At 44.4% G+C, this 26,373-nt stretch overlaps 1 protein-coding gene and 2 pseudogenes across 4 annotated transcripts in view; 2 read left to right on the forward strand and 1 right to left on the reverse strand.

Moving 5' to 3' along the window:
- ERI1 (exoribonuclease 1) overlaps positions 1-26,373 on the reverse strand; it is a 137,012-nt gene that overhangs the window by 68,532 nt on the left and 42,107 nt on the right. The gene's annotated exons all lie outside the window — the stretch shown is intronic.
- On the forward strand, positions 3,856-3,910 carry LOC119618959 (U7 small nuclear RNA; annotated as a pseudogene).
- Positions 11,373-11,454, forward strand: LOC119618936 (small nucleolar RNA U3; annotated as a pseudogene).

Here is a 26,373-nt window from a genome sequence, read left to right on the forward strand (position 1 = left end):
AATCCAGGAGATTGAGGCTGCAGTGAGCCATGATTGTGCCACTGCACTCCAGCCTCGTGACAGAGTGAGACCCTGTCTCAAAAAAAAAAAAGCCAAGTGCAGTGGCTTACTGCTGTAATCCCAACACTTTGAGAGGTTGAGGCAGGAGGATGGTTTGAGCCCAAGAGTTCAAATCCAGCCTGGTCATATGGCAAGACCTTGTCTCTATAAAAAATAATAATAAATAAAATTTTTTAAAGATTATTTTTCTCAGGCCGGGTGCAGTGGCTCACGCCTGTAATCCCAGCACTTTGGGAGGCCGAGGCAGGCAGATCACAAGGTCAGGAGATCGAGATCATCCTGGCTAACACGGTGAAACTCCGTCTCTACTACAAATACAAAAAATTAGCTGGGCGCGGGGGCGGGCGCCTGTAGTCCCAGCTACTCAGGAGGCTGAGGCAGGAGAATGGCATGAACCCAGGAGGCAGAGCTTGCAGTGAGCCGAGATTGCCACTGCACTCCAGCCTGGGTGACACAGCAAGACTCCGTCTCAAAAAAAAAAAAAAAAAAAAGATTATTTTTCTCCTTCACTATACTAGTTAACCCCTGGGTGATCATTACATTTTATTTCTTCAGTTCATTTTCATTTCTCCCTGAGCCTGAAGGGTTAACCTGTCTGTGGTTGATGTGTGCACACCATGGGGATTCTTTGTGGCTTTCCTAAGCCTACTGTAAGTCTCTTTGGAAGCAACAACAAGAACAAAATGCATGGCTAATAAATTTCCACTTCTAATAATAGGGTCAGTGCTATCCCATGTAAAGACCATGTTCATAATGAAAACAAAGCATTGCAAACAAACAAACAAACAAAAAAACGCCATGTTTAGCATGCGATATTAACCTAATGTTTACATGGAAGCTCTTAAAAGTGAATGTCTTTAGCTGTGTTACTATTATTGTACACAAACTCTTCAGTAATCTCTCATCAGTCTCCAAACCCTGAAAATATTTCCCAAAATGTGTCTGCCTCATTTCCTCATAGCATATAACACATGTATCCAAGGAAAACTAAGGACAGACTGGGTTTTTGGTTTGTGTGGAAACAATTTCACTTTGCTTGCAAAAGTGAAAAGGTCTGTCTGGGCTCAGCTGATAAAACAAGATGTTTTGGTTTGATAAGATTTTTCTTCCGTGTTGCTTGGTGTGGAGACGTACTCAGATTCATGTAGAAAACATTTTTTATTGACTGTGACTCATTAGAAAGAATGTCATGTGCTGGCATTTCATCACTGAACAGGGAATCTTGGCCATATAGGGCCTTTGGCTCAGATAGGAGTCAGGAAAGGAATAATGGGCTTCCACGGGACCAGAGGAATGCAAGTAAACACGTGGTGCCCAGTGCTCTTCTGTGTCACCTCACTGGTGCTGGTGGGGGCAGGCTTGCTCTTGTGACACTGAAGATTAAAACCACACCAGACCACACCAGGAGATGCTGCTTTTCCCTTAGAAGGACTGACAACCTAAGAGGGCGATGTACTCTATTAATGAAGGTTTTAGGAATTTGGAAGTTTTTAAAAAGGAAATATGACAGGAAGTTCCCATATACATGCAGGCACAATACATATCAAATACTGGCCAGGCGTGGTGGCTCACACCTGTAATCCCAGCAACTTTGGAAGCCCAAGGTGGGAGGATCACTTGAGTCCAGGAGTTTGAGACCAGCCTGGGCAACAAAGTGAGATCTCAGCTCTACAAAAAATCAAAAAATTAGCTGGGCATAATAGTATGTACCTGTAGTCTCAACTACTCAGGAGGCTGAGGCCAGAGAATTGCTTGAGCCCAGGAGGTCAAGGCTGCCATGAACCATGTTCTTGCCACTGCACTCCAGCCTGGGTGACAGAGCAAGACCTTGCCTCAAAAATAAAAACTTAAATTTAAATTTAAAAATATGGATCAGGCGCGGTGGCTCATGCCTATAATCCCAGCACTTTCGCAGGCCGAGGAGGGCAGATCACTTGAGGTCAGGAGTTAAAGTCCAGCCTGGCCAACCTGGTGAAACTCCATCTCTACTGAAAAAAAAAAAAAAAAAAAATTAGCTAGGCATGGTGGCGAGTGCCCATAATCCAGGCTACTTGGGAGGCTGAGGCAGGAGAATCACTTGAACCTGGGAGGCGGAGGTTGCAGTGGGCTGAGATTGCACCACTGTACTCCAGTATGGGCAACACAGCAAGACCATGTCTCAAAAACACAAAAACGAAAAAATAACACACACACAAAAATATGGCTGGGTGCAGTGGCTTATACACCTGTAATCCCAGCACTTTGGGAGGCCAAGGCAGGAAGATTGCTTGAGCCTGGGAGTTCAAGACCAGCTTGGGCAACATAGCAAGACCTCTGTAAAGCATAAAAATTACAAAATCAATTTAAAAAATAATAAATACAATTTTTATAAAGTACAATGTTTACTTAGTAATGGTGTTTTATAGGATTTGACTTTTTTTATGAAGTTAGTTGTGAATAAGTAAAAGACTGTAAACAAAAGGTGTACTGGATTCTATGTAGTTTCATGTCAGTCTTTAGAGTCCTGATTGCATAGAGAAAGATTAATTGAAATATGTTTAAGCCTATTTAAGAAATAAGAGGCTTTCTAATATCAGAAGAATATAATTATTTCATACCAGGAGAATATAATTATTTCATACCAGAAGAATATAATTTTTCAGCGACATTTTAAAATTATTTTTCTCCCTCCTGCACACTGATTCAGCAACATTTTTTAAAGCCTGAGTTAATGCCTCTTCAAAACAATATTTGAATATGGAATGGTTAAAAATTGAACTGGAAAACCAAAAGAAAAATCACCAAAATTCTACTTGTTATTTTGTGAAAATCTTACTTCACTGATCTCCTTTACAATGCTTTATCTGCTAACTTGTCCATGAGTAACCTCCCTACAGACACCCCAAACTCTGCCTTCTCTCACGCTTACCCTTCTTCGAAGTATTTGGGATCATAAGTTGAGATACTTTACTAAGAGTGGACAATACCCTTCAATAAAGAAGTCTCCACTTCAGTAACAAATAGTGCCTTACATCTTTGGGTCGATTTGACAGATTAATGCTACTATGGGGTGGTTAAAACACTGCCTTCTGCAAAGATAAATAATGTTGATTCACTGCGCTTCCAAAATCAAGGACCAAGCCGAAGGCATGAGGCCGGGTGATAAAGTTTATGGCTGAGAAGGCAACCAAGATTCAAACTGACTGACAGCAGAAGCCAGATGAAGGATTATGCATTTGTTCCTTGATGAGTGTGGTGAATAAACATAAAAAACTCCCGAAGGCCAGCAGAGTAGAAGAGGGGTGTAAATTAAAGAAAACCACAGAGCGAAAATACGATGAGCAGCTAGACCACACAATGGTTTTGTACTTCAGAGGAGGCCGAAAGATGCACGCCTGTAGGTGGAACTGAATGAAGGGGTGCGAGGCTGAGGAGGTCCTCGAGGTTGAGTCAAGACCTGCAGTTCACCCGAGCACACTCGGTGCTGACGCTGACCCTAACCCTCCACTTCTCTCTCTGAGGCTGCTCCTGTCGGGAGTGGGGCGGAGGGCCACTCTGTTCCTTAGTGCAGTGGCATCCGCTGAAGGGCAGAGCACACGTCAAGATGAAGCTCTGGTGAAGAATTGATCAAAAATAGTGGCAGAGTGAGATGGAAATTTACATCAAAGGGCTGATTTATGAAGGCTTCAAAGACTTAAAAAAAAAAAAAAAAGAACGTAGATTAGTTGTTGCTGAGGGCTGGAGGGGACAGAGATAGAGGCGGCAATGGAAGGATCCTTCAGGTTTCTTCTTGAGGTGATTAAATATTCTGAAATCGAGTGTTAAAGCTCTTTTGGAATTTGTCTAGCAGGTTTTCACTGCAAAAACCCCACAGCAAAAAGCAGAAAGAAAAAATTATCCTAAAATTGGTTATGGTAATGGTGGCATATATGCTGTGAATAGGCTTTAAAATATTGGAATGTACACTTCAAATGAGTGAATTGTATGGTATGTGAATTATATATCAATAAAGCTTTTCAAAATAATAATAAAAACCTTCAAGCCACTAGAAAGGAGAGTCAATGTGGTACGAAAACAGGACTCAGCACACCAACCTCAGAGGGCTATGAAGTAAAGTCAAAGGTCACTGACCCCCCCCAAAAGGAAAGCTATTATCAAATGCCAGGCAAAGAACTACAGGAAAACTAAATCATGGTATTCCGGTATTTCATTTCCACTTGGGAGAATTCTGCCTCTCTGTCATTTTGCGTGTGTGTATGTGTGTGACAGGGTCTTGCTCTGTCACCCAGGCTGGAATGCAGTGGTGCAATCTTCGCTCACTGCAGCCTCAACCTCCCAGGTTCAAATGATCCTCCCACCTCAGCCTCCCAAGTAGACGGGACTACGGGCACGCACCACCATGCTTGCTAATTTTGTTTGTCTTTTGCAGAGACGAGGACTCACTGTGTCACTCAAGCTGGTCTTGAACTCCTGGATTCAAGCAATCCTCCCACCTTGGTCTCCCAAAATGCTGGGATTAGAGGCATGAGCCACTGCACCCAGTCTTTCTCTGTCATTCTATTTCCAAAGTTGAATCACCTTGCCCTGTTGGAGCTCAAAAACTAAGGGTGTGATGAAGGTGTTACAGTTTGAACTCTTTCAAGGAAGGCATCGGCCATAGAGTGAGCCACAGGAGGACTTTTCCTGTTTCCCTGCAGAATGGGGTACCGTGTTAAAGGAGTCAATTATCCTGTCCTATCTGGAGAAAACATTCCTCAGATGAATGAACTGGAAACTGAAAACTGGGAAAGGTGATTTTATTTCTTTTTGTAATTAGGACATCATTTATAAGACTTATTATTTCTTGGATGTTCCCCAGATTTCTCACATAGAGCTGGCATTACTAGAACTTTAAATATTTGCTGCTTTTAATTATATTGAATTCCACTGAGGGAGCTTAAAGGTTAGGCATTTTGTGATGGGTGTGCATTCTACTTCCAAATGTAATAACTAGAATAGAAATTCCAGAAAAGGAAAAGTAGCTATCAAACACTGAAGCTGCTTGGAGAAATGGCTTCGTCGAGTTAGCTGGTTATCATTAGATTTATTACAGTGGTTGGGAAAAACTGACCTCGTAGATGTCTCTAACAATGCCATCGTCTGCTTAGAACACTGCCCTGCATCCGACAGCTGTAAACACAAGAACGTTCCCTCGCGAGCTCAATAACCTTAGCAACAGTTCTCTTTCCAAACAGGCCAAGAAAGATATGTTGCTTTGGGAAACTGGAAAATCAACAGACCAAAACACCCAGAAGCACTGGGTGGAGACAAGACAGAGCCCGTTCACTCTGCAGTCTCTGTAGAGGTAAAGAGTGACAGCAGCCATGGGTGCCCTTGGAAGTCTCTGTCCCAGCTCCCAACCCTGCCACCCCGGGGCCTCCACCACAATTCCCTGCCCGGCCCTGCACACATGGGCTGCAAAAATGGTGAGGAGAAAGGAGATTTCAGATGAATTCATCCCCAAGTCACAAACATGGTTCATGGAACTTTAGTAAAAATTATTTAAAATTTTTTACTTTGATCTATAGACATGCGACTTGAACCAGATTCTTTCAGATGCCAAATGTTCTCTTTCTGTGGGCATTTGCAAGGATGGCCCCACTGCTGAAGTGGGCTAATTGATCCTTATGAGCAATGAGTCCTGTGTGTGTTCATTAGGAATGTTCCGTGGGTGAATAAGTAGCTGGGAAATGAGTCAATCAATTTCTTCCTTTCTGTTCCATACTAGTAGTTCTGAACCTGCCAATGTGTCCCAAATATAACTAGGTATCTTTAGAGTCCTTTTTGTTTTTCTTGAGACAAGGTCTTGCTCTGTTGCCCAGGCTGGAGCTCAGTGGTGGGATCATAGCTCACTGCAGCCTTGAACTCCTGGGCTCAAGCCATTCTCTGGTCTCAGCCTCCCAAAGGGCTAGGATTATAGGTGTGAACCACCACACCCTGCTTCTTTAGAGTACTTCGTTTTTATACATATATGTTATTTCTTTTTTATTGTTGTTTTTCTTTAATAGTCTTTTTACTTTTGGTTTGGTGTTTTTGTTTTTTTTATTTGAGACAGAGTCTCACTCTGTCACCCAGGCTGGAGTGCAGTGGTGCAATCTCAGCTCACTGCAACCTCTGCCTCCCAGGTTCAAGTGATTCTCCTGCCTCAGCCTCCTGAGTAGCTGGGATTACAGGTGCCCACCACCACACCCAGCTAATTTTTGTATTTTTAGTTGAGATGGGGTTTCACCATGTTGGCCAGGCTAGTCTCCAACTCCTGACCTCAGGTGATCCACCCACTTCAGCCTCCCAAAGTGCTGGGATTACAGGTATGAGCCACCTCCACCCGGCCATAATAGTCTTCCTGAAATTAAGCAAAACTAATCAATGTTCAGAATGATTGGAGCAACTTTCTAAAACCTGCAAATTCCTCTGTGGACTTACAATAGTTAAAACACTCAAGGAGGAAATAACATGTTCAATAGTGTAATCATTTCCTTCTCTATGATTCTTCCTGCTCCCACATTTGTAAAGTAGTACTTTACTTTTTTTATTTACCTATTTATTTAATAATTTAAACTTTTATTCCAGATTCAGCGGGTACATGTGCCAGTCTGTTACATATGTATATTGCATGATGCTGAGATATGAATGATCTTGTCACTTAGGTGGCAAGCATTAGAGTAATTTAAAAGTGCTATTTGAGTGAAATCATTGTCTTCTGTACTCTTGTCTTGAGCAAAAGAAACCATTCTGATTGCCTAACTTGTTTATACTTCTCAAAATACTTTCATACGTGTTTGATGCCCATAACTAAGAGAGGGTGATACAGTCCCCTTTAATCCATCCAGCATCGCCAGGGAAGATTACCAAGGAGGTATTGACATAAAAGGAATGTTACCACACCTTTTAAAAATCTGTCGGAATAGCAATCTTTCTAAAATACATTGCAACAAAGAAATGTAAATTAAAATATGAGTGCTTTAAAAAATTTTTCCTATCATACTAATAAGGATTTTAAAAACGATCATACTCGGCTTCAGAGAGGATTCAAGGGAAAAGATCCTCCTAGACATTCCTAATGGGAGAGTGAATTCCGACATTTTGGGAAGGTGATTTGAGAATATGGATCTAGATGTTCAACCCGTTAACCCCACAATCCTTTTGTCCTTTTAATAAATATTAAAAGTGGCTGGTGTGGTGGCTCATGCCTGTAATCCTAGCACTTTGGGAGGCCGAGGTGGGAGGACGGCTTGAGCCCAGGAGTTTGAGACCAGCCTGGGCAACACAGCGAGACCCTCATCTCTATAAAAAACAAAAAGATTAGCCGAGCGTTGTGGTGCACACCTGTAGTCCCAGCTACCAGGGAGGGCTGAGGCAAGAGGACTGCTTGAGCCAGGGAAGTCAAGACTGCAGTGAGCCATGATTGCACCACTACTCCAGGCTGGGTGGCAGAGAGAGACCCTGTCTCAAAAACTAATCATAAAATTAAAAAATTTTTAAAAGTGTGCCAACCACTGTCCAGTCACTCAAGGTACGCAGGTGAACAACAAAAGCCAGCTCTCTGCTCTCAGGAAGCTTACATTCTAATGAAGAGAGAGTAAGACAATACATACGTATACAGATAAAGAAAGAAGATAAATTCAGACAATGCATTCTAGGAAGAGAAGCAAGCATGCATATGAGGACCCTAAAGGTGAGGGAGAAGGTTGCTTTGCTTGGTGTTCAATAAAGACCCCTGTGGCGAATGGCCAGTGCTCCCACCAATCCAGCCTCCACTCAGCATTCATAAAAGAGCCACTAGCCAGGCGTCGTGGCACACACCTGTAGTTCCAGCTACTAGGGAGGCCGAGGAAGGAGGATCACTTGAGCCCAGAGGTTCCAGCCTGCAGTGAGCTATGATCGTGCCACTGCACTGCAGCCTGGGTAACAGAATGAGATCCTGTCTCCGAAAAGAAGAGAGAAAGAGAGCCTCTACTAAAAACAAACCCTGAAACCCAACCTACTTTCCCCAAGGGCAGGACAGCCACATGAGGTGCGAGGGAAGTTGTTGGGCGAGGTTTCCAGAAATGCTTCCTTAAATCTGAGACAGTCTCAGGTCAACTGTATATAATACTATGTTAGATACATCTGAGAAAATTTGAATTTAAAAAGAAGTTAAGGGCAAGGAGAAAAGCAATTCTGGATTAGATGTTGCTCTGAAACTATATGTTCTCTGCTTCCTCCACTTTTTTAGCCATAAAGCTTTGAGTGAAATTGTTCAAGGTTTAGTGGAAACTTCTTGCTTGGGGAAAGGAGACTGTTGAGGGAAGAATGTTACATATTTGTGCATGGTTGGGTGCGGTGGCTCACGCCTGTAATCCCAGCACTTTGGGAGGCTGAGGTGGGCAGATCATGAGGTCAGGAGATCAAGACCATCTTGGCTAACACGTGAAACCCTGTCTCTACTAAAAAATACAAAAAATTAGCCGGGCATGGTGGTGGGAGCCTGTAGTCCCAGCTATTTGGGAGGCTGAGGCAGGAGAATGCCGTTAACCCGGGAGGCAGAGCTTGCAGTGAGCAGAGATAGCGCCACTGCACTCCAGCCTGGGCGACAGAGTAAGACTCTGTCTCAAAAAAAAAAAAAAAAAAATTTGTGTGTATATGTGTGTGTGTGTGTGTATGTGTGTATTTGCAGCATAACTCTCTGTGCTCATATGTATGGGAAAACTGTAGAATAAGTGAAAGAAGCAAAATGAGGTAGAAAAACCTGCTGGGGCAGGAGTTTGTTGACTTGGAGACCTGTCCCGGTTCTGCTCAGACTAGCTGTGTAATCTTGAAATCATTCCGTGAATACCATGGAACGCAGCTTCTTTAAAACTTGAGGAAATGGGACTGGATCATCTGTAAGGCCTTATCCATGTTATGGAAGGTCTTGTCACCTTTTTTTTCTTTTTTTTGAGACAGGCTCTCACTCTGTGGCTCAGGCTGGATTGCAGTGGTGCAATCTTGGCTCACTGCAGCCTTGAGGTCCTGGGCTCAAGGGATCCTCTCACCTAAGTCTCCTCAGTAGCTAGGACAATAGGTGCATGCCATCATGCCCAGCTAATTTTTGCATCTTTTGTAAAGATGGGGTTTTACCATGTTGCCCAGGCTAGGTCACCTTTCTTTTTTCCCTCCTACTATTGACATTGCACACACAGACACACACACGCGTGCGCACACAGGTTAAAAATGAAATCCCACCATGACCTTTATAATAAACAAATGCATAGAGCAGGAAAATTCCAGTCATAAAATAATGGACTCTTGATAGCTAGAAAACTTAATACAGATTTCAGGCTGATACAGGAATGTGTATACAGTCTTCGAGTATAACATACTTCATGTGTATGAATGACGTACCCTGTAGCTAAATCAACAATGGGGGCTTATATTTGTATAGGTCTTTAGTGTTCACAAAACAATTTTATGTCATAACACTTGCAATTTTGGAGACTCATGCAATTTTTAGAAACAGGTAGGGCAATGAGAATGATTTCCCTTTTACTGAGGCTTAGAAGCGTAAAATGGCTTGGCTAGGTTTATGCAGCAATGGGCAGCCATCAAATCTTCTCCCAGTTCATGGGCATTTATTCCCATCTGCCACGTTGCAAGGCAGTTGGAATGACTGTCACCGTTCATGCTTCCTTCACCCCCTCACTCCACTGCAGCTCAGCTGAGGCCACTGAGAACATCAGAACAGTGAGGCAATGTGATCACCAACTTTCCCAAAATAGAAGCCACCACAAAGATAAACCAGCCAACTGTTTCCCTCTCAACTCACCCGCTTGTCACATTTTATTCTCTGCAGTGGGGTCTGCCAGACCTCTTATTTCTTCCTTTCTTTTAAATTTCAGGTAAGAAACTAGAATACTTAAAATGTTAAATCCCTTCCTTTAAAAACAATGACCGGCACTCATAACTGAACACTCCTTGAAAATATCCTACATCTTCACAAAGTCATGCATCTGATTCCTTTCTGCCAGTAATTTGTCACCCTCCTTCACCGTGCCCAACAACCCAAAGGCCAGTTGAACACGAAATCGAATCACTGCCAGTGTTGGCAACTTCAAAAGTCATCAGGTGCTCACCGGTTGCTCTGAAAAGCCATCTTTGCATTGTGCCCATTTTATTGGCAGAGTCCTCAAACTCTTGTTTTCTTGTTATCCAACGCATGGGATCATCGGGGAGCCTGCTGTGTCACAGACGTCCATCTGTGGACATTAACTCTGAGATGACCACCAACCACTTAAAGGAGAAGAAGCAAGTTGTGCAGGTGGAGAAAGGGGAAGAGATGCCCCTGCTAGTGGGAACCCCAGTGAAGAAAATGGGGAGATGAGGCTGACAATGAAGAGGACAAAGAAGAGGAAGAAGGTGGGGAGGAAGGGCAGGAGGAAGAAGGTGGAGGTGAGGAAAAGGGTGGAGATGAATGACGAAGCTAAGACCCCTGGTGGCAAGATAAAGAAGATGGTGGTGTTGATATCGCGAAGCAGAAGATGAGGAGGATAACCAGACAGCAGAAAAGTCAAAGAAAAAACAAGCGGCCGTGACCTATTCACCCTCCACTTCCTGTCTCAGAAACTAGACATGGTCACCTTGGAGAGAGAGGCCCAGCCACTGCAGATAGCGCCACCTGCTGGTGACACACTCTCCACCACCCGCCCAAAACCACAACATGAGTTTGCAACAGGAGAGGAAAAAAGAATCAAAACTTCCAAGGCCCTGCCTTTTTTTTTTTTTTTTTTAAGTAATTTTAAAAGGGAGATTTGTTAGTATTTTTGAGTTTCCTTTTATATTTTTGCACATATTGTCAGGAGTCCGCCATTTTTGATGATCTCAGGTGATCAAACCAGCCTCCTGAGCATCTTCTGTCCGACTTCTGACTTTACTTGTGCTGTGACCAAGTTCGTTATCACCTCAAAGGACAAAAGAAAACTCATAGAAAGAAGCAAAAACAATTAAACAATCTTATTCTGAGCATTCCACTAACTTTTTTTGTACATGCATTTAGCTGTACTACAGATGGTTGGTTTGTACGAGTTAAAAAGGCTAAAGATAAAAGATATATTTATTTATTTACTTATTTGTCTATGAAGTTGCTATTTATTTTATTTTTTTGGTCTATTTCATGGATGTGGGAAACAATGTTGTCCAACGATGAACTGGAATTTTATTATTCTGAGTTGTTCTAACAACAGCAAAAAAGACATCATGCATAAATCTTGTATAAGATCCACATGTGGTTACCAAGATAGGAAATAACTATCCTAATTCAATTAAGTAAAGTTAAACAGAAGACAATACTTTCAGGGATCATTTCTATAGTTCGCTACTAGAGAAGTTTCTCTAAACGTGTAGAGAAAAAAATGTTAAACAGGAATATATGAAGATCATCAAAGAATGGACCAAACGCCACAATGTCATTATCATTTTTATTCATCATCTCATTAACATGGATAAAACAGTTGCCCCTTCTGAGTTCTCCTGGCAGGGATTAGTTATCATGCCCTTCATACCTGAAGCAAGCTCCATGAGTAAATGTGTTTCTGGTTTAACTCTGGAAATGCTCAGACGATAGTTAAGGGACCATGGGGCACAGAGCAACCTATGAGGTCTTAAATAGAAACTGTCCGTGGCTCCACCCTTTCTCTCCGCAAACATTCACCCCATCAGGAAATCCCATCAGCTCTGCTGGATTCCTGGATCTTTTCACTCACCAGCTCCAGGGCCACGTGAGGGCTCTGGGTAATTTGCAGCAGTCTGCCTGCTCCGCCCTCTCCTCCAGCTCCTGCCTTTGACCCCCTGCAGTCTGTTTTGAATGCAGCAGCCAGCCAGAGCTACTCTTTTCAAATGCCAGACAGATCTCATCACTCTTGTGGCTGAAAACCTTCTGGTCTTCCCATTTCACCCTTAGGAAAGCCCAAATGCTTGCAACGGCCCCCAAGGCCCTATGAGATCCGCCCCTTGGACTTCTCTGACATCAACTCCTATTCCTCCGATTGCTTGCCCCGTTTTGGCCATCCTGGTTTCCTAACTGTTCTTCCCCATGGTTGGTGCCTCTGCCAGACCCAGTGTCCCCAGGCAGCTCCCATGGCTCTCTCACCTCCTTGCTGGGCTCTGTCCTGACCACACTTTACATCTGCAGCAGGTTTCAACCTCCAGTTTTCTCCAAACCACCCCCAAACCTTGATGTTCATTTTCCTAAAGCAATGAACATCTTTTAATTTGACAACAGACTTAATGATGTTTACTTTCTTCCTGTCCTCACCAGATCGTACAGTCCATAAAAAGAGGAATTTTTGTCTTTTTCACTGTGCCTAAAACAGTGTCTGGCTCATAGAGAGGCCGTAAAAAATATCTGATGAATCAGCAAATGACTAGATGCCTAACACTTGTTTTGCAAACCACAAATTAGTTAACAACTGTGATTTCTAAACTTGGACCTCAAAAGTGATGGAGTCTGTGAGCTACGTGCTGGGTCTTCTAGGTGGCAATTGGAGTTGTTGCCAATCCCTGGTGGGTTTCATTCTGCAATTACAAGTTGTATGAGGCAGCACAGCCCAGAGCTGGGCAAAGCACCTGAAAAAAATAAGTGGCTAACACGCACACAGGAGCCAGGCACAGTGCCTCACGTCAGTAATCCCAGCACTTTGGGAGGCTGAGGCAGGAGGATCACTTGAACCCAAGAGGTCAAGGCTACAGTGAGCAGTGATTGCGCCACCATACTCCAGCCTGGGCGACAGAGCGAGACCCTGTCTCAAACAAAACAAAAAACAAAAAAACAGGCCAGTGTGGTGGCTCAGGCTTGTAATCCTAGCATTTTGGGAGGCCGAGGCAGGCAGATCACTTGAGGTCAGGAGTTTGAGATCAGCCTGGCCAACATGGCAAAACCCCACCTCTATAAAAAACACAAAAATTAGCCAGGTATGGTGGTGCCCCCTGTAGTTCCAGCTACTCGGGAGGCTGAGGCAGAAGAATCACTTGAACTTGGAAGACAGAGGTTACAGTGAGCTGAGATCTCACCACTGCACTCCAGTCTGGGTGCAGAGCAACACTTTGTCTCAAAAAACCAACAGACAATTACATGGGGAAAGTGTTCCTGTGTAATTGATGGAATAGTAAAAATTGACGGGTAATCCAAAGTGTTTGATTACATCAAAAGTAATCAGGGAAGTATTTATCAAATCAATACAACCATTTTTCAGCTACTACGTTGGTAAAAGTTTTTAAAAACTATAATAATGCTGGCAAAGGAACGAAAAAAATGTACCTTTAGACCTTGCCTTTTAGAAAACAGAGCCCTTTGCGAAGTTATTTGAAAAAGGACCAAAAGCCTTAAGATGTTCAGGAATTAATTTGTGGGAATTTACCCTAAATTTGGAAACATCTTTATGGACAAATATTTTATTTACAGATGCCTTTATAAAAGCCAAGCTTGAAAGTAACCTATATGACTGGCCATAGAACATGGTTAAGCGAACTATACATGGCTCATTACCTCGATCCTGTTTTTAGTGACTCATTAATAGTTTAACAATGTAGGAAAGTCCTAATGTGATGCTATATAACCCCTTACCCCAACAGATTAGGGGAAAAAGGTCAAATAGCAACAGAGGTAGGAGCAGGACAGAGCTGGTGCTCCTGCATTCTCTGACTTCAGGGAGTGCCCCATCCATCTGATCCCAAATCCCCAGAGACAGTGTCTTCCACTTCCAGAAGAGCTGGGGATCACAGCTCCAAGGCCCAAAAACCTTTCCATTTCCCAACTCTTCTTCGCGATGCCTCCTCTAAGCTCCAGGAACCCATAGCACATAGGCACCCTGTGAGATCTCAGAGCTTCTGAAGAACGTGTATGAATTAGGATCCAGAGTAACAATGCTGGAGCTCAGAAAGTGACGCCCCCAAGTGAAGGCCTTAGGAGTGAAGTTTCTCTCGACCTTCCCCCGCCTTTCTGTCTCTGGTCCCTCATTCTTCCCGGAGGCAAGCCATAGAAACGTATTCCTCTTCCCCAAGGCGGACTATAGAAACCAGAACTCCTTTCCCTCAAAGCCTTAAAAATATTCCTCTCTTGGCCGGGCATGGTGGCTCATGCCTGTAATCCCAGGGCTTTGGGAGGCTGAGGAGGGAGGATCACTTGAGGCCAGTTCAAGACCAGCCTGGCCAACATGGCAAAACCCCATCTGTACTAAAAAGACAAAAAATTAGCCAGGCATGGTGGCGGGCACCTGTAATCGCAGCTACTTGGGAGGTTGAGGCACCAGAATGGCTTGAACCAGGGAGGCAGAGGTTGCAGTGAGCCAAGATCGCACCACTGCACTCCAGCCTGGGCAACAAAAAAAAATATTACTCTTACCTTACCTCACATTTCAATGTATCAGCTGGTCATAAATAAAGCCCCTCATTCCAGAGAGGGCCCTGCCCTGCACCAAGGAAGAAGAAATGCTGCAACCCAGAGGCCAACAAGAATCTGAACAGGCAAGCGTGGCTAGGTTTCCCCATTCAGTTTATTACCATCAGCTCTGTTAAATCAAGTCTCCTAAAGCTCTCTCCTTACATATTTTTTTTTTTTTTTTTTTGAGACAGAGTCTCCCTCTGTCACCCAGGCTGGCGTGCAGTGGCTGGATCTCAGCTCACTGCAAGCTCCACCTCCCAGGTTTACACCATTCTCCTGCCTCAGCCTCCCGAGTAGCTGGGACTACAGGCCCCCGCCACCTCGCCCGGCTGTTTTTTTGTATTTTTTAAATAGAGACGGGGTTTCACCGTGTTAGCCACGATGGTCTCGATCTCCTGACCTCGTGATCTGCCCGTCTCGGCCTCCCAGAGTGCTGGGATTACAGGCTTGAGCCACTGCGTCCGGCCTCTCCTTACATACTTTAAGTTTGACCTAAAGTACCTCATGAACTATACCTGAATGGAGTTGTAAACAGACTGTAGTTTACTCTTGTGCCAATTACCGAGTTTTGGCCAATCAAATGTGGCCAACTGTTTAAATTGCATTCAAATAAGGCAAACACTAAGCTATAACCAATCTTCCTGTATCTCTGTGCCTCACTTCCATTTTCTGTATGTCACTTTCTTTTTTCTGTCCACAAATCTTCCACCACGGGGCTGTGCCGGAGTCTCTGAGCCTCCTCTGGCTCAGGCGGCTGCTGATTCGCGAATTGTTGTTTCCTCAATTAAACTCTGTGAAATTTAATTCAGCTGAAGTTTTTCTTTTAACAGTTTATACCCTTTTTGTCCAATCACATTTCTATTTATTATGTGTTTATTTAATTAATTAATTTATTATTTATTTTGACACAGAGTCTTGCTTTGTCACCCAGGCTGGAGTGCAATGGCGCGATCTCTGCTCACTGCAGCCTCGACATCCCGGGTTCAAGCGATTCTCCTGCTTCAGCCTCCTGAGTAGCTGGGATTACAGTTGCCTGCCGCCACCGCGCCTGGCTAATTTTTGTATTTTTAGTAGAAATGGGGATTTGCCATGTTGGCCAGCCTGGTCTCAAACTCCTGGCCTCAAGTGATCCGCCCCCCTTGGCCTCCCAAAGTGCTGGGATGACAGGCGTGGGCCATGGTGCCTGGCCCAATCACATTTCTACATGGCTGTGCCTGCTTCCTTGACCCTAAATGTAAACATGGATAGGTTACTCTGGGTCTTTGGGTCTTTATCCTGAAGCCTCTTGTGCCACATAAAACGACGATCAAATACATTTGTTGTGTTGTTTTCTTGGTAACCTGTCTTTTGTTGTAGGGGTGTCAGCCATAAGCCTTACAATGGGGAGGAAAGGGACCACCCCCTTTCTGACTCTACAATCCTCACTTCAGTTACATAATGAATAGAAACAAAAATGTAAGAATAGAAGTGTAAAAAAGAGAAGAAATGTATTTGTAGAAAAGGAAAGCTGAATCCTACAAAAAAGTGCAACAGAATAGGATTAAATGGGTACATAACTGATGTGTTTTGATGCGGATCATTTAGCCCTCACAACTGTTTTCTAATGGGAACCCGCCATACAGATAAGTCCAAAAATAGGTTATTTAAAATGTGCTCTAAAACACCATTCCCACTACAGTTTATATCACCTTTGATGTACTCAATCCCATGATGTTACTTTTACATGGTAAGAGAGTTGGACCAGCTGTGGGGAATTTCAGCGAAATAAATCACAAATCTGATCAACTTCATATGTGAATGTGGAAATGGGAGTTGGTTATCATACCCCGTAGCCTATCAGGCCTTAGAACTCTGAGTGCCGCAGGGTGTGGTTTAGCCACCTATCACAGATATATTTCCTTTCACTTCCAAACCATCTGTTGAATACCACCAAAGAAAGGAAGAAAGCAGAGAAATAGAATACTATACTCTGTTAGCAATGATTTCAACGTGGTTCTCTGGAGGCAATAGAGGACTTGGCTACTTTTCAGAAGAGAATTCTTACAATCAGTTCCTCCAAAGTTCTTATGGTTTCAACATCAATTCTCTAACATTCACTGGGTGTCCTACAGTTCAGTTCCGGTACCATCTGGAGTTACCGTCATGTCCCACAAATTAAGGGCTCAGTTCCATAAAATGTCCAGGGCCAGTGGGGTCCCCAGGCTACCTGGCTGACTATAAATTCAGGAGTTTCCATGACTGCTTCAGGTTCATTAATAGACTAGAGTGACTCATAGAACTCAACAAAGCACTGTATTGATGATTCACATACAGTTTCCTATAAAGGATACGACTCAAGAACAGCCAAATGGAAGAGACGCATAGGATGAGGTATAGGGCTAGTGGCTGGGGTGTGGAGCTTCCGCTCCCTCTCTGGGCATGCCATCCTCACAGGACATCATGAGCTCACCAACCCAGAAGCTCCTGGAAGCTTGTTGCTCAAGAGTTTTTATTGAGGTGTTATGACTTAGGCATGATCAGTTAAATCATTAGCCATTGGCTGGGCGCGGTGGCTCTCGCCTATAATCCCGGTACTTTGGGAGGCCAAGGCAGGCGGATCACTTGAGGTCAGGAGTTCAAGACCAGCGTGGCCATCATGGCGAAACCCCAACTCTACTAAAAATACAAAAATTAGTCAGGTGTGGTGGTGCGCGCCTGTGATCCCAGCTACTCAGGAGGCTGAGGCAGGCGAACCGCTTGAACCCAGGAGGCAGAGGTTGCAGTGTGCTGAGATTGTGCCATTGCACTTCAGCCTGGGGGACAGAGCAAGACTCTGTCTCAAACAGAAACAAAAACAAAAATAAATAAATAAATCATTAGCCACTAGTGATTGAACTCAATCTCCAGTTCTCCTCTTCTCTCCAGCAGTTGAGGGGTGGAGCCCAAAGTTCCCACCCTCTAATCATAAGCTTGGTCTTTGTAGTGTGGCCAGCCTCTCTCTTGAAACTGTTTAAGGACCTACCCTGACTCGCCTCAATAGCATAAACTTAGTTATGATCAGAAAGGATTCATGAATAACAAAAGACATTCCAACCACTCCGAAATTTCCAAGGGTCTTTGATGCTCAGTGCCAGGAGTCAGGGATAAAGACCAAACCTATTTTTTATTATACCATAGTTCTGAAATGTGTTTTCTGGGTAAATCTCTTTATTGCAGTTTCCCTAAATGTATCCTGAAGCTAACATATTTAACCTCCTTGCCAACTGTGCCCCAGTTCTGTGTGCAAAAGATGACCCTTCATATATATGCACTTAGTGTATTCCTTGATTCCTTCACTGATAATAGTGGTATATGCTGCTTACCCAGAATGCTGCTGGTGTCAGTGACAGTACATTGACAGAATCCCAGAAGACTCAGTGCTCTAGGAGAGTTCAACCAATTAGCACAAGAATAGAAGGTGACTGTTCTCACACTAGTGGAGTTTGTCCAGTTCTTTTGGTAGCAAGAGACACCTGACTCAATTTTGCTTAAAGAGGATTTACTGGGTTGGGGGGAAGTCTATCTAATCCTATACATGGACACGGAAGAATGGAAGAAAGCAGAGAAACAGAACACAGAAAGAGACAAAAACACTGCCAGGAAGGGTACTAGGAGCAGTAGCTGAAACTCACAGAGAACGTCCCATAGAGAACAAGCCCCAAGTTTTAGCCTTGTGCAGACCAGTGTAACAAGAGCTAACACAAATAGGTCAATACAATAATGGCTAACATTTATCGAGTGGCTATTATTCACTAAACACTATTTTAAGCACTTTATAAACATTAATTCTTTCATTTCTCACTATGACCCTATGAGATCTGGGCTGGCATGCCCCTGTTTAACAGAGCAAGGTCACTTATTTAGTGGCATGGCATTTGAGCCTGGGGTCTCAATCCTTACACCATACTCACACTCTAAGGATGGCTAGAAAATGACTCTGCAGCTACAGTCTGAATTTTAAGCAATTATGGTCAAAATGACTGAAAATTTTCGTAAGTGAGTGCATTCACTTGAGAAAATGAAGTGATCATTCAAACTCATACTTAAGGAAAATGTATAACTAATAGGACACTTACAAAGATCTAAATGTACAAACTCAGAAGAACAAAAGAAGTGGTTCTAGGCAGGACCAAGAGGAAGGCACTTCCCTTAGTTGTGCTTCTTTTTTTTTTTTCTTTGAGACAGGGTCTCAACTCTGTCACCCAGACTGGAGTGCAGTGGCGCAGTCTCGGCTCACTGCAACCTCTGCCTCCTGGGTTCAAGTGATCCTTCCACCTCAGCCTCCCAAGTAGCTGGAACTACAGACGCACGCTACCATGCTCAGCTAATTTTTGTGTTTTTAGTAGAGATGTAAGTTTTCCATGTTGGCTGGGCTGGTCTCGAACTCCTGACCTCAAGCGATCTGCTCGCCTCAGCCTTCCAAAGTGCTGAGATTATAGGCATGAGCCACCACGCCCAGCCCTTAGTTATGTTTCTTAAAAACACCTCCAATTTGAGCATGTTAACAATCTCAGCCCCCTCACCATGTGATGCCCTGAGCCACCTCAGGACTCCACAGAGTCCCCACCAGCAACAAGGCCCTCATCAGATGCAGTCCCTCAACTGTGGGCTTCTCAGCCACCATATTGTAAGAAATAAACTCCTTTTCATATATATATACACACACACATATATATATAAAATATATTATATATATTTAAATGCCTCTAATTCCCTATAGGAAAGTAATATAATTAATACCAGAACTAATATCTATCATACCCACTTTAAATAGTAATTTAGACAATAACTACAGTTCATTCCATAGTCCAAGTTTTGTTACTTTCAGCTAATTCTTTCTGCTATCATTTTAAAGTCCAGAATAAAGAATCCACCTCCAAAGATCATTCAAGTTCAGTATCAAAACCAGACGAACCAACCCAGGCAAAGAAATGAGCCACTGAAAGAACAATGCCCTACCAAAGTTCATTTCCATCTGAAGGTGCTGCCCTGAGTCACTTTTGCACCCTTCTTATCTCTTTGATCCCCACAACAGAAGAGCAATGGGAATGATATGGTTACTCTTACTGCATAAAAAAGGAAGAGACCCAGAGTTGCGATGGGATAGACCTAAGTTCCAACAGCTAACACGTCCTGAAGCTGAGACCAGAATCCAGGCTTCTCCATTCCTTCCGTAACTCTGGCTCATTTTAGTGACAATTTCCCAGATTTTATATTAATAAGCATCAAAGCTCACTGGCTTGGCCTAACCTCTGGTGACTTATCAGTGAGCAGTGAAATGAGAGGACTCAGACAAGAACAGACCTAGAAAATCTTTTTTTTTTTGAGATGGAGTTTCACTCTTGTTGCCCAGGCTGGAGTGTAATGGCGCGATCTCAGCTCACTGCAACCTTGACTTCCTAGGTTCAAGTGATTCTCCTGCCTCAGCCTCCCAAGTAGCTGGGATTACAGGCATGCACCACCACGCCCGGCTAATTTTGTATTTTTAGTAGAGACGGGGTTTCACCATGTTGGCCAGGGTGGTCTCGAACTCCTGACCTCAGGTGATCCGCCCGCCTCCACCTCCCAAAGAGATAGAATTACAGGCGTGAGCCACTGCACCCAGCCTTGACCTAGAAAATCTAATACTATGGTGAAAATAGCTGTCTTTCTTTTTTTTTTTTTTTTTTTTTTTTTAGCACTTAGAATGTACCAGGCACTCTGTAAAGTGCTTTACATACATTCTACCTCGTTTATCCTTAAAACATCACTGTGAGGGGTATAGTATTAGCTCTATCTTACAGACGAGGGAGCCGAAGGTTAAACAGGTTAATTTACCAAGGTAACAGTGAGTAATCCTGTATGATGGGGAGGTGTGTGTTCAGGTCCAGAACTTATCCCAGCCAAGCGAATCAACAGAGACAGGAACTCTGCAGGCTGCCCTTGGCATGGGCTGATGGTCATGCACTCAATTTGCCTTCTCTGGGCATGGCTGTCCACTGTCCCGCTCTCCTCACCTGCGGCCTCTGAATGACTAGGTTCTCTCTCCATTGACGTCTTCTCTTTGATACAGAAATCCCATCCGGCCTTTGGGAGGCCTAGTATTCTTTGTTTTGAGGGGAGGTGGGGTTGTGGGGGCTACAGGAGGAGGCCTAGTATTCTGATACTTTTCAAAGGGTGTGCTTCTGAGACATCCCCCCCCCAATGCAGAAGGATCAACAAGTCAAAAGTTGTTTAAGTCCTTTACAGTTGGGTACACAATTTAAGAAAAATGATATTTTCATGCAATATTTTTTAAAAGTCAAAATTAATGCCAAAAAATCCACAAAATTCAAATAAAGACAGGATCCAAAGGTCCTACTTGCAGGACTCACCTCACTCCCCTCACCCCAACCTCAGCCCTGTCGGATGCTATCCATATTTCAACACTTGACATTGACATTTTTTTCACCATGAATGTTTTTGCATTAATTTTGCCCTTTTTTTTGGGAGACTGAGTCTCGCTCTGTCACCCAGGCTGGAGTACAGTGGCGCGATCCCGGCTCACTGCAACCTCTGCCTCCTCAGTTCAAGCGATTCTTTTACCTCAGTCTCCTGAGTAGCTAGGATTACAGGCTACTGTAATGCCCTGAGCCACCTCAGGACCACACCCAGCATTTTTAGTAGCGACAGGGTTTCCCCATATTGCCCAGGCTGGTGTCGAACTCCTGACCTCAGGTGATTCGCCCACTTCGGCCTTCCAAAGTGCTGGGATTACAGGCGTGAGCCACTGTGCCCTGCTGCCCTTTGTAAAGATGGCATTGAAACATTATTTATGTTGATGGCTGAGTTTACATCTCACTCACCTCCACCTATCTTGGTCCTGGACTGGGTGCATAAAGAACAGAATGATGGCCGAGTGTCATGGCTCACGCCTGTAATCCCAGCACTTTGGGAGGCCGAGGTGAGTGGCTTTTTGAGCCCAGGAGTTCAAGACTAGCCTGGGCAACATAGCAAGACCCCATCTCCACTAATAACAATAATAAAAATAATAGTAATTAGCCAGGGGCATGTACCTGTGGTCCCAGCTACTCAGGAGGCTGAGGCGGGAGGATCACCTGAGCTAAGGAGGTTGAGGCTGCAGTGAACTCTGATTGCACCACTGCACTCCAGCCTGGACAACAGAGCAAGATTCTGTCTCAAAAAAAGGACAGAATTATGACAGTGGGCTTTGATTTCCACTGGACCTTTTTCCCGTGTCCTTCCCTGCCTCCTTCACACATCAACTGTTATCTGCTGGACCCACCAGAAAGGCGACCAGTGACCGCCTGGTGCACACAGTTTACAGCTGGACAACGCCTCACTCCACCAGGCCCTGGGGGAGATGGAGGAAAGGAAAAGTCTTCTCCGTTTTCCACCAGAGCTGCAGGAGGAGTCTGGCTGGCTTTCTTCTTCTTAAGGACACTTTTTAAACCATCAGTTGAGTAATGTGCCGGGAGGGAAATTCCTATCTTGAACCCTCACATCAGTGCTGACATGTAATTCTAATTATTGAACTCCCATCACTGCCTCTCTAATGCAGTGATTTGCAATCTTTAAAAAAACAAATCCCTATGCCCAAGCTGCTCTCAGATCGATGAAGCAAATCAGTGCCTCTAGAGGTGACAGCCCAGCGTCTGTGCTGGTCGCAGCTTCCTCGGTGACTCCAGTATGCAGACAAGGTGGAGAACAGTTGCTTTAGAGAAAGACTGGGCTTTGCTTTTCTTCACTCAGGCGGTTGTGGCCCTTCCCAGAGGACAATGGCAGGAAAGGCTGCAGAGTCTGAGGGACCTAGGTTCAATTCCTGGCTTTCCCACTTACTGGCTTTGTGGCCTTGGACAAGATAGTTGACTTTCGTTTCCTCAGCTGTGCTGTGGACATAATAACAGAATCTCCCTCTTGGACTTGTTTGAAGAGATCAAGCCAAGGCATCTGGAACACCTGGCATGGTGCCTGGTGGGCGTGTGTGCACTTGTGCACCCCAACACACAGCGTGAGCAATTAGTATTAGCAGTTATGAATCCCGTCTTCAAACAAAATGATAGGAAGTCCAATTAATAAACAGGTAAAGGTGGAATTGCTCTGTCTGAAGCAGAGGGTAGGGACAGACGCAAGCCCCACTCTACCTTTCTTTCTTTTTAAGAGACAGGGTCTCGCTTTGTTGCCCAGGCTGGAGTGCAGTGGTGCAATCACAGCTCACTGCAGCCTCAAACTCCTGGCCTCAAGCCATCCTCCCACCTCAGCTTCCTGAGTAGCTGGGACTACAGATGTGTACCTGTAGTACAGGCGTGTAAAAATTAGCCTAATTTTAAAAACATTTTTTATAGAGACGAGGTCTTGCTACGCTGCCCAGGCGGGTCGGGTGACATTTTCTGCTTCAGAACTTCTGCAGCCCATTTCCCATCTCCTGGTGGCAAGCATCTGCCAGCCGGCTGACTGGCTAGGCCCAGGGACCACTCTGTGGCCACAGGAGTGGGCAGAGCAGGGCTACTTGGCCTACGTGGCTTTCTGGCCGCAGGCTGATGAGTGGAGTAAGCCACCACTAGCTGAGCTCACCACCCACCCGAAAGGCACTGCTATCAACCCCCGTCCCTAGCTGGATGAATGGCTCTGTTTGGTTTTTAGGTGTGGGATGCTGGCTAGAGGCCGGAACCTGTTTCCTAAGCAGGTGAGTATCTAAGTGCCCTGTGCAGGAAGACCCTCGGGGCGTGCTGGTTTGGCAAGGAGAGCTCCTTCTGGGAAAGAGTAGCTTGCCTGTTCTCCCTTTTGGGAACAGCTGTGCTTTATTCGTTTCTTGGGCAGTGTTGGTTGTTTCTGCCATATGCTAAAACCTAACAGGTCAAAACGCTCAGCCCAGTTCACAGACCTCTGCCAGCCTCTGGCTGATTAGGAGGGTGAGGCAGAAGGTGCAGGCTGCAATCAGCGTGAGGAAATTGGCTCTGCCTGGAGCTCATCTGCGCCACAAAACTGACTGTATTTCCTCTTCCCGAGGGGAGGCCGATGTGGGCCCTGCTTGTGAGAGTGGAGCTTCCACTGCTTCATTTCTTCCCATCAATACAGCATCTTGAATTTCTTTTTTCACAGGGGGATATTCTTTGGACCAAGCTAATAGCTGCATAAACAACTCAACAGTCAAAGTGTTTTTGTTTTTTCCTCCCTGAGCAAGAGCTCATTTCCAGAGGTGTTTGGGGAGAAAGTTGGTATTTCAAAACTAGCATGTTTAAAGTGCGTCCCTTCATTGTTCTTTAGGGATGCTATCTGAGTAACAGTCGTAGTCACTGGGCTCTTCAATTGCAAGTAACAGAAACCAACTTGTGCCTGCCTTAGCCGGACAGGGGAATGTGTCATAGAAATAAAGGAGCGTCTCACGGAAGCAAGGAGAGGAGTGTGGCCATGTGCAGCGTGGCCTCAGGAACTGGAGAGGCCTCGGGCCACTCTGCCTTATCTCCTCTAGGCAGCCTCGCATACGTGCTGCTCAGGTCTCTCTCTGCTGATTGGCTCTCACTGCCAGGCTGCAAGGAGAAATGTCACTGTCACTGGGGGGGCGCACTCATCACTGCCACTCAAGAGATGTGCTCAGAAGAATTAGCATCTTTCAGAACTGATTCTCAGGAAAAAGAACCTCATTGGTCAGATTCCATCAGCAAGGCCCATGGTGATGGCTGATGGCCCAGTGGGGGTCCTCTCAGTCAAGGTTTCCAGATCTGTCTGAGGATCACAGTTACCTCTGGGAATCTGTTTTCTTAATTTAATTTTTTTAATTATTTTTTTTCTTTAACACAGGCCCAGCTCCACCCCCTAGAATCTCTGAGTGGAGTCTGGGACTCTGTATTAAAAATTCATCTATAGATATGGCCACACGCAGTGGCTCACGCCTGTAATCTTAACACTTTGCAGGGCTGAGGTGGGCGGATCACTTGAGGTCAGGAATTCGAGACCAGCCTGGCCAACATGGTGAAACCCCATCTCTACTAAAAATACAAAAATATTAGCCGGGAGTGGTGATGCATGCCTGTAATCTGAGCTACTCAGGAGGCTGAGGCAGGAGAATCACTTAAACCCAGGAGGTGGAGGCCATAGTGAGCCGAGATTGCACCACTGCACTGGGTGACAGAGTGAGACTCCATCTCAAAAAACAAACAAACAAACAAACAACAACAACAAAACTTTATAGATTCTGATGATAAATTAGATTTATTTATATTTTAATACAAATAGGGGTCTTGATATGTTACCCAGGCTGATCTCAAATTCCTGGGCTCAACTGATCCTCCTGCCTTGACCTCCCCAGTAGCCAAGATTACAGGCATGAGCCACCATGCCCAGGGTCAATACATTAGATTTGAGAGCCACTGAAACACAGTTTTTGGTATCCATGAATGTTTCTACTAAAGTTTAATGAGAGCCTGCCTGTTAAGCTATCTATTTGTGGAGGCTAGACCTATACGGCTGGCGTGAGCAATTCGTTTCAGTGCAAGTATATGTGAGTGGGATGGGGAAGTCCCTACAGCACTGGCTGCAGAACCAGTCTAGTGGAAATCTGAGAAGCCAGCTCAGGGCTGAATGTAATATTACTACTCTTAAGAGCTTCGTGGTAAGACAAGATTTCAGAACAGTTCTCGCCACGTGAAATCTGGCTCAGTGTTAGCCAAGAAGATGATGCAGGTGTGGTAGGTCAGGGTTAGAGTCAAGGACAGGTTTGGAATCTCTATTTTCACACTGAGGAAAAGAAGAACCCCACTGGGAAAATACCACCTTGGAGAGTCCAGTGGTGTTCATTGTTCCTGTGTTTTTATTTCTTCAACATGCTGAGTCTGCTGCTTGGTAAAATATTGCTTCTCTTTCTAATATCATTGATTTGTTCTTTAAGGCTTAGCTTATGTTTCCACCTGAAGGAGTCCTCTTTGACCCCCTAGTCCGTTAAGCTTTGCTTCTGCTCCTATACTGTCCTCTGTGTACTCTGGCCACATCATGGATTGTAATTATTTCTCCATCATCTTCAGTTGATGATGGGTAGTTGGCAATCTGGTAACTAGATCTACTTCTAGGGGGGCCAGTGTGAACTCTCCTACCGAACTGACACAGTGGTGTGCCTGCTGGCCTGGCTGCTGGCTTCCCCTCTGTTCCTCACATCCTCCTTATTCCCACACCAAAGTCACCTTGCTTCTTTCAACAATCTCAACACCATTCCAGGATCTGGGATCACTTATCCCCTAATCACAGAAAACTGAGGGAGCTCTAGACTTGTTGCCCTGCATCCAGCATGCCATGCTAATGAGGACATCCTTTCACACCATGATGAATTTTGAAGATGTTTTATTTGAAGATGTTTTATCTTACTCTATGATTCAGTTATAATTCACTAGGCATGATTCAGATGATATCCCATTTAACTCCTACAACAACCCTATAAAGAGTTTTGTAAGGAAAATTGGGAGCTCATAAAGGTTAAGTAACTTGCTGAGGTCCCACCACCAGCAAGTCTCAGAACTAAGATCAAAACCCAGATCCAATTCCAATCTCTTATAGCCTTAAACACCATGCTACAGGCCTCTTTTGAAACTTACTTTACATTGTGAACTGTCTTTCCCTGCTTATGCCTTATTTTCTCAATTAGAATTAAATATTCAGTAAATATTTCTTTGTTGAATATAAACAATACAGTTGTGGCCTGTAGTCTCAGCTACTCAGGAGGCTAATTGTTCATCACTGAGTCACAAAAGCTGGGCTTGAAATTGGGTGGTTGGGGGAGGGTGCTGCATACACAGGCTTCTCCCTGGTATATCACCTACATATCTGAACCACACAAAAACACACTCGTCGCTCGTCTTAAAGGTGGGAGTTTCAAGAAGACACACGTGTTCTAAAGAATGTCAGAAATGGTTTGC

This window comes from Chlorocebus sabaeus, chromosome 8 (assembly GCF_047675955.1).
Source record: "Chlorocebus sabaeus isolate Y175 chromosome 8, mChlSab1.0.hap1, whole genome shotgun sequence".
In the NCBI taxonomy this organism is placed as follows: domain Eukaryota; kingdom Metazoa; phylum Chordata; class Mammalia; order Primates; family Cercopithecidae; genus Chlorocebus; species Chlorocebus sabaeus.